General features: G+C 37.0%; 1 long non-coding RNA gene across 1 annotated transcript; it reads right to left on the bottom strand.

Moving 5' to 3' along the window:
* Window positions 1-478: 478 nt before the first annotated feature.
* LOC111862635 lies at window positions 479-4,982 on the bottom strand. The gene is made up of 2 exons (XR_002842463.2): window positions 1,524-4,982; window positions 479-823 (listed from the first exon to the last, which is right to left on the bottom strand). It is a non-coding gene; the product is annotated as an uncharacterized LOC111862635 (long non-coding RNA).
* Between the last annotated feature and the right edge of the window lie 4,252 nt (window positions 4,983-9,234).

The raw sequence follows: 9,234 nt of genomic DNA, 5'->3' as shown, positions 1-9,234 counted from the left end.
TTGCTTAATCCTTTAAAATGTTTGCAGTGCAACCATTACCAAGTAGCCACCAACGTTTGCAGTGAAAGAAACCTCATTTCTCATAAGCCCTGTAAATATAAATACTTCTGATGTGGAACTCAGGCATATCAATCATTGCAGCAAGCCACAACACTGTATTGGCTACAGGTGGCTAGCGAGAATGTCATTGTCATCATCATTCATTACTTATGAAACTACATCAATATACAATTTTATTATAAATCTTATTTTACTGTCATGTGCAACTTTTTAAGTTTTAAATTTTAAACTTAAAGTTAATAAATAGTTTCACATAAGACTGTAAAATAAGATTTATAATAAAATGGAAGAATGCAACAGGATGCTACAATATAATCTTATCAGTACACAAGTTATGTAGGATATGTTAAATGTTTGAAAAGCAGATCACACTGTCAGTAATATGATTTATAAGAGAATAAGTTGGTAAAGACTTTGCTATGAGGAATAATTTAATCAAATATACAAAATCTTTATAATGGCAGTCCCTTTAAAGTAAAATGCGTTATTTTCAAATCTGAACAAGTCCATCATGTAAGGAAGCCCACTAATTTCCTTTTTAATGTTCTTTCAGGGTGGTGTGGTGAATACCTGGCAACAGCTGTTTGATGATCACCTTGTGAACACATTTGAAGTTATTCGTTCGTAGTATGGTTTGAACAAAAATCCAACTGTGGGACAGTTTGTAGATGCCCTTAAGACTAACATCATCAGTGCACTTGGTATCAGAGGTCTGTGTGGAACTAGTTGTCAGAAGATGATCAGAGTTCATTCTGCCCTGTATCTGAAAATAATTATATTTCAGTGAAGAACTGTGTGGGAAATTCTTTTCTGACTGAAATGGCTCTTGTTTGCGTGTGTGGGTAAGAGTGAAGTGGCATTACTTTATATTTGACTAAGGTATAAATTAAAAAATAACTTCTTCAATGGGAACAAGAAATTCACTTTGCACCCTCATTTTACAAGTACTTATACTAATGCAAGAAAAAAGTATATCGTTCTGACTAATAACCTACTCACACGTGTAATATTCAGAGTCTACATACCAAAATACCACACTCATTTCTGTCATACCAAATATCCACTCATAAAATCTATCTCACTCTATATCCACATAACCACTAAAACACATTTTTTGCAAATCACTGTACATACTGCACACGAGATTATTAACCACTCAAGCATGTGCGACGCACCATATCTGTCCGCTCAGTTACATGCATCTAGCGTGAATTTACCTGGGGGTTTTAACCCCTCAAGCATGTGCGACGCACCATATGTGTCCCCTTAGTTACATGCATCTAGCGTGAATTTAAGCGGGGGTATTTAAATCCCTCCCGGTGCTTAATTTCGCAAGCATTGAAGGTTTTGTGCAGACATTTACCTAAATATTTTTAAATAACGAAATCGCTATTTGAAAAATTAAAAAAATATATATTATATTTACAATTGTTTACGGTTCATTATTATAAATGTGTACTTACATTTTGTCAAGCTATTTCTTTTTCCCAGCTCTCCATATCCAGAGTCTAGTAGTTGACCTTGGTGTGGTACTGCTCAAAACAGGGGTCTAGGCAGAGAGACGGTGTCCCTGGGCAGTTTTTACACCTGTATCTGGTTTCTTTTCTCTTTCTGTTTTTTCTACACATCACACACCTTCTTCTTCCAACTTTATAAGTTCCGGTTTTGGGATTTTGTTGAATGAAATGCTGACCCGTGAATCTCGTACATTCCACGGCGCTATCTGAAAAACGCCCTTTGCGCTTTTCTAAATTCTGTCCATGGGACTTTGCTATGATCTTATTCACTAAGTTTATTCTGAATAACAGATGATCTTCCTTGTTACCAGCCTTGCAGTACAGAATGTAACCATTCAACACTGCCGTATTTACTAAGTGGTTGAATAATTTTTTGTACCACATTTTTCCCTTGTTTCCTACTAAAATACATTCTGAGGTTTGGTTTCTGAATTCCCATCAGCATAAGCAAACCTAGGAATACCCTAATTTAATTCGTAGTTGTGGGAACCCACTTTTGAAAGCGTGGTTTCATTTGCGTCAGGGCCAAGAAACTGTCCCACCAGACAAGTTACGTGACCAAATGCCTAGGACTCCGATAAGAGTGTGTCGCAAGGCAGAAAAGAAATAACAAATTCATAAATGTTGACACAGGCGTCAGGCTACTTCGACCCCTAGGTTCGTAACATCGTAAATCAGACACAGCTGCTTTGTCGCCAGTAAGCCAAGCCAGTAAAAAAATACAGACACATAAACACTGATAACAAGCACTCAATGAAAGTTAGCTAACAATTATCCCTCTGAAAGCAAGTAGGAGTGTGAGTGGGAACAATTCTTTCATAAGCAGCAGACACCACATGCTTTGTCCCAAGCAAAGTGAGTGAAAAAAATACCACACACAAACAGATGGCGAGGAATGAAAGAAGTAAATTTTAGCTCACATATACATTCACTGGAAGTACATACATCAGAGCGTAGGTGTTAAGAATTCTTAGTGAAAAGTTTGGACGCAACATATGCGGCGCGCACGCTTACAGCAGGGGTTTGAGTGGACGCAGGTGTTGCGTCGCACAGGCTTAGGAATTTAAATGGCTCCGCTTAAAGTCACGCTCAAGGGGTTAACACAGAGTTTGACAAATGTCTCTTTGGACTAGAAGTCAATCCAAAAATTTACAAACTTTTTTTTGTCAGGAGTTTTATATTTAAACTAACAAAAAGAACTGAGTGTGGCAACAATGAATGGAATAAATTAACATCTTTCAATGTATCTACAATGACAAAAAATTCATTCACAAATATGTTACAGGAAAAAATATGTGGATATGAACTAACAGATGAACTATACAATTCCACAATTACTCATCTGACTACTTGTGCCATGCATGTGTACTGTAGTTTAGGGACCAAAGTATCATGGGTCAAAAGTCTTTGAAGGCTCAAATTTCAGCACTATTGGGGTATATCTGAAGAATGAATTTATTTTTAACAAGATTCGTGAAACTACATCCCCTGTGACAACACTCAGTGGAGAAAGGCAGCACAAACACTATGAACAACTGCTACAAAACTGGGCATCTTCCATCAGTAACAAGTTCTGATTCAAGAAGCCCACTCAGTTCTCCCCCTTTCCCATGACTTAAACTGATACTAGTCATTATACAGAGATAGCAGAGTCACCATTCCTCTTTGGTGGTGAAAAGTGTTTCTAGAAATGAGCTATGCTGCAGTCTGCTGACCAGACAGAAGTGACAAAAACTGCAGTTAACCATTCAATGTGTTTCCAATTTAAAAACTGTTCTTCTAAGCATCTGACTGTATGTAGCGCCAAGTTTCCTTTCTGATTCAACAGGAGACCTTGCAGTACTATTCAAACCATGCAGATGTTCATTCTCATACATTCCTTTCAGGATTACTTTCAAATCATACTGTTGACTCATTTCCAAACTTCAAAGGTGCAGAGGCAGCACTTCCTTTGCTGGCCACCTACATTACACTGTATAGACAGTGTAAGTTCAGTATATAGTTTAGAGGACTTCCATGTATGTGACTCAGTTCTCTGGAGAGTACTAATAGAATGAATGCAGTTTCTTCAGAATTGAATCAAATCCTTAATGACCTTAATTTAACTGATGCACAACACAATGAACACTAATTATGTGGCATATATTCTGCAGTTTTTGGTATCAGTCCATACATTGTTTCTTACTGGCTACACCCTCAGTATTAATACCAATCAGCTGACAGGAAAACAGCCAGTCCAAAATTTCAAGCTTCTCCCAATTCTTTTACACTGGCATCAAAGTAGCCTTCTGCGGTTCACTATCAAGATGTAAATCTAACACAGACGCTTCTCTCACTCCATCACTCTTTATGTATCTTATATATAGAATCAACTACACTACCTTCTTTGATAGTAGATCCATCTTAACATCAAACTCACATACTTAGCATTTTCAGGTTCTCAAACAAGTTCACTTAACATTACTTCTGCAATACATAAGACCATGGAACTGAATTTTCTTTCTCACTTTTACACTTATCTCATACTTCAACCCCAATTTTCCAGTCAACTTCATCAACCTTTCATAGTCAGAAGATTGCTTATTGTTCTTTGCCCTATAATAAGGGCCATTAAAATGGCCAGACAGTTTGAACCCATTCCCATTTCATATATATATATATCCAAGAGAATGCCCTCTGGAGCCAATAGAGCATTATCAGCTTTCATACATTTCTGGTGTTGGAATGATTTTTCAGGCCTTTTAAATGTCTTCAGTTTGAAAGGCAGAGGAAAACCTTTCATTACCTTAGAATTTTGATCTCCAGTACTGGGAAAGAGATCACATACCTAACAACTTAAAATACCTACTGTATGATTAAGTGCAAGCAACACAATTTTCCTCACACCAATCATTCTAGACTTTCTTCCTCCCTGCTGTTTGAAGCTGGACTACTGAATGAGAGATTTCTGCCAATGCTTTGAATAATTACACTTAACTTTTATTTTTTGATGCATTATTTACATTAAGCCACTTGATTTCACTTTCTAGCAAAGACTGTTCATTGCTTCCTTCTAATGAAATAGTACAGAAATTTATCACACCCTTTTGTTTTAAGTTCTCTTGTCTCTCAGCTGCTAATGTAAGTTTCATTTTTGCTGCATCCGCTAACAAATATTACACCCATAATGAACAAACCAAATATTTTAAACATAAATCAACACAGAAGAAACTAATACTTTAAAACAGTGTTATGGGTAATGAACACACATACAAGCCACAATATTATTTGTCATTTGAGCCCACTCCCTGTACATTCACTGGGTAACACAGATGCGGATTGGTCTGTACCTTCTAGTCAGCAGATAAGTCAAATGCTGTGCCCCTTAATAACAGTGCAACTGAAATTCCCACCCCACCTTAATATATAAGATTGCAAATGACTGCTAAACGAAGATTTTGATGTTCACATTGTTCACCGTCAAAAGAAGGCAGTTCTGTGGTGCAATCACTGTTGAGGTGGGATTTTAAAAATAACAAAACCACATATGAATACTATGAAAGTACTTGGAAAAATGCTAACACTTCTAGTTGTTGTGTGAGAGTTCATGCCCAGGATTTGTCAAGCCCTGCTTTAACACTACCTACATGGAATTCATGTGAGTCACATGTAGCAAGATTGATATTTCATTACAAAGATTGTCAAGTGTCAAAAACATTGAATTTCATATGAACTATATACACACAAAATATTTAGAAGGACTTTTCCCACTACATTCAAAGTTCCGACATAGTTTTCATATAATATTCGCCTATGAAAGACCAGCACCTCAGACAGCTGAAAAGGGCACTTTAATAATGTAGCAATTAAGGTTGGCACTTATAAGAGTTAATGAAATTTCTTTCTTTGTTTTATCATACTACTCTTTTGCTTACCTTTTATTTTAGTGTTAATGGATACAGATGATGATAAATAATATGTCCAATATTTTGGTTTAACTGGGATTGGAGAATAAGCAAAGAAGTTCCAAATTGAAGTGTCTATAGGAAACATATCATCAAATCAAGATTCCGGATTTAATCCCCTTTGTTCTGAAGGTTCAAAGTAAATATTAAGTACAAAACATGGATATCGGTATTTTAAAATATTCCAAATAGTAAGAACTTCAAAAGGCGTAATAAAGTATGTAATGGTTATTTTTACAAATTTGAAAGTATAACAGTTGCTGAAAATAATACCACTATGAGATTGTGTGTATCCTTGCAAAATTCCATCTCTGTCTTTCCTTCAAATTTTCAGATTTTCAAAAAATAAACCCAAACAAAAGCAAACAAAAATGTCTGGTAGAAGTTTACCAGACTACATGGTGCCACCATCCAAAAGAGAGTACTCTTCATAGCCACTACCATGAGAACCTCAAATCGAATATAAAACTGGAAAAGGGTCAAATGCTTATTGACTTTTGTGAAAGAAATGGACTGATTGTTACCAACACTTGGTTCAAGAAGCCAAAGAGAAGACTTTACACATGGAAGGCACCTGGGGATTGGAGGCGGCATCAGCTAGACCAGCGTTGGCCAAATTCAGTTTATAGAACACCACCAGGGGCCAGATACAGTGTTTCTTTCAGAAGAGTGGTCGGGGAGTTTTGCCCCCCAAACTGAATCAGTAACAACCCGTGTAAAAACAAGTGCATTTAAACCTATGTATGTAAATTTTACGTTGCACCAATAATATTAAGCCAATATTGAAAATTTCACCAATCGATTTTATTGCCTTCTATCACTTCTACCCCCAGAGCATTTTTTTCTGAAAGAAACACTGGCCAGATCATGCCTTATGTTTAGTTTTACATATGCCGGGGGAAAATGCAATTATTTAGGAAAGAAAAATAAAATGCCTTGAAATTTGCAGTTACTTACCATAAAACAGCATAAATTCCTCTTTCAGCAGGGATGAGCACAAAAGACTTTCAATCACAGTTTTTATGGTATAATGATTATACCTAAATCCTCACATACACACTGTTTTAATGAGAGCATTGTGGTTTCATAAAACTGGAAACCAATGATATAAAATCCACTTCTAATTGTGAGGTTGCCACTCGAAGAATATGTGATAACACGACATCTGAAAGTCTGTTCCTGTTCTTAGACTTTACATGCTTCAGCGATGAAAACGCTGTCNCCATTTCTTCCAAGAGGGTCAGAAATTTTCTGAGTGAGTGATCGATTTCCTCCTCTGATCAAATTAGTAATTTTTATGACAGCAGCAATAGTGGTAGACAGTTTAATTGATCTGGCACATAGAGCCTTCTGATGTATAATACAATGCAAGGTAGATACAGTAATTTGATTCTGTCTTAAAAATCCAACAAAACCGCTTATTGTCCCTGTCACTGTCCCTGTCCCTGTCTGTTACTACGGAGGACAATTTTTCAAAACCACCGAATTCCTCCACTGCACTCTTAACAGCGTTAAAAATATCGACACCTCTAGTTGTGCTGTGTAAAGAGCACACTTTTAACAACTCTTCGAAAATTGTAAAATCTTCCTTAATTGCACGAACAAATATCAGTAACAGATTAGTATCCGAAACATCTATGCTTTAGTCGAGAGCAATTAAGAAATAGGAACAATTAGCGATAATGTCTTTCACATTATTAGATATCTGGTTGCTAATATCTTCCAGCCTCCTAGTAACAGTCTGTTTTGAAAGGGGCATTGTTTGAAATTTGTTTCCTACCTTATTTTCATTGAAAGCTTCTGCCATCATTATCGCACAGTTCTCAATTACTTCACCATCACTTAACGCTTTTTTTACCTTTCATTAATTCATATGTCACGAAATAAGAAACCAGCAAAGCTTCTTCTTGTTGTTTTGTTTCATTGGTAAAAACAGATTTCTGCTGGAAAAGTTTTTTCTTTAACTGATCGCAGACTACTTTCCTTGATTCACAAGAGTGTTTTCCGAACTTCTGTTTATGATTTGTCATGTAATGCCTCTTTAGGTTGTACTCCTTTAAAACTGCTAGCACTTGAAAACATACTAAACACTGTGGCTTGTGGTCTTTATTTAATATAAAAAAATAGTCATGTTCCCACTCAGATTTGAACGCCCTATTTTCACTATCAACTTTTCTCAATTTACTATTTGACATGCTGTATCACTTACAATAACTTCAAACACAATTTTAATTGAAAAACAGTTCTACACTCACACTCCGTAATCACACTTCACTTTCTAAAATCGCACTAACTGGGAGACTTTTCTGCTAAAACTGGCACTTAACAAAGGCCAGGATGCCAAGAGAAACGGTAAACATCCCATTCCCGCAAGCAGGCTGGGAATGGTTACTGTTTTGAAGGTGTCATAAATCCTTCACTACTATGGCCTTCCCTTCAGTGTCATCTCCCTACATAAGTAGGGTTGGGGGACTCGGAATTTCCATGTCATGAACACAGTTATTAGAAAGAGTTTGAACTGTCCAACTCGGTAAGAACGTATACAGTCAATTGCAAAATGCTGTAAGCTAATGAAAGGTACTATTAAAAACTGAATTCTATGCCAATACAGCTGCGAAGTTAAGATTTTTGAAAATAAACCTGAGACTTGGCAGGGGGCCAGAGCAAATCAAGTCGCGGGCCGGATGCGGCCCGCGGGCCGCCAGTTGGTCATCGCTGAGCTAGACTACATCCTTGTGAAACATCGATTCAGAAACAGTGTGAAGGATGTGAAAACACTGCCTAGGGAAGATATTGACTCTGACCACAACTTACTGGTTGCCAAGTTTTGAACGAGGTTGAAGAAAATTATAAGATTCCAAAAGCGCAGACCTAGATGGGATTTGGAGAAGTTATATGCTCACAGACAAAGCGTGGAGGAGACCCTAGAAGAGAAACTCAGTGCAACTGAAAGTGAAAGCGAAAATGCTGAAGTGCAGTGGAACAATATAAAAGAATGCATGTTAGATACTATCAGTGATTTGGTTGGTAAAGTTGAGAAGATAACAAAGAAAACCATGGGTTACACAGGAGATGATGAGTAAAATGGAGAGCGAAGGAAAATGGAAGAATGTAAACAATGAAGAAGGCAGGATGAACTACAGGAGACTGAGGAATGAATTGAAAAGAGCCACGGACAGGGCCAAAAAGGAATATCTTGAGAAGATATTTAATGAGATATAGAATTTCAAAGGACAGGACGTTATGATTTGATGTACATGAAGACAAAAGAACTAGGAAGGAAAGAGAAGCATCGGATTCAAAATATTCGCATCGAAGACTCCCAGGGGAATAGAATAGTAGATCAGAGGTAAGTGCTGAAAATTTGGGAAAATTATATTACAGAACTATATGATCGACCCAATCGGCCAGAAACCTTGGAAGTGGAACCAGAAGAAGAACTAGATACAGAGGAGAAAGGACCATATATTTTACAAAGTGAGGTGGAAAAAGCTATCAAGGACATGAGGAATGGAAAGGCTACAGATGATGATGTACCTGGAGATGTGCTTAAGTTACTGGGAGAAGGTCGTTTGAAAACACTGACAAAACTAATAAACACCATATATGAAACTGGGAAGTGGCCCAAGGACTTTACAGAAGTGACAATGATTGCCTTAAAGAAAAAGACAAAAGCTACAAAATGCAGTGACCATCGCACAATAAGCCTTATT

Source organism: Cryptotermes secundus, unplaced genomic scaffold (genome assembly GCF_002891405.2).
Source record: "Cryptotermes secundus unplaced genomic scaffold, Csec_1.0 scaffold5123, whole genome shotgun sequence".
In the NCBI taxonomy this organism is placed as follows: Eukaryota; Metazoa; Arthropoda; class Insecta; order Blattodea; family Kalotermitidae; genus Cryptotermes; species Cryptotermes secundus.
This window is presented reverse-complemented; position numbering and strand designations above follow the sequence as displayed.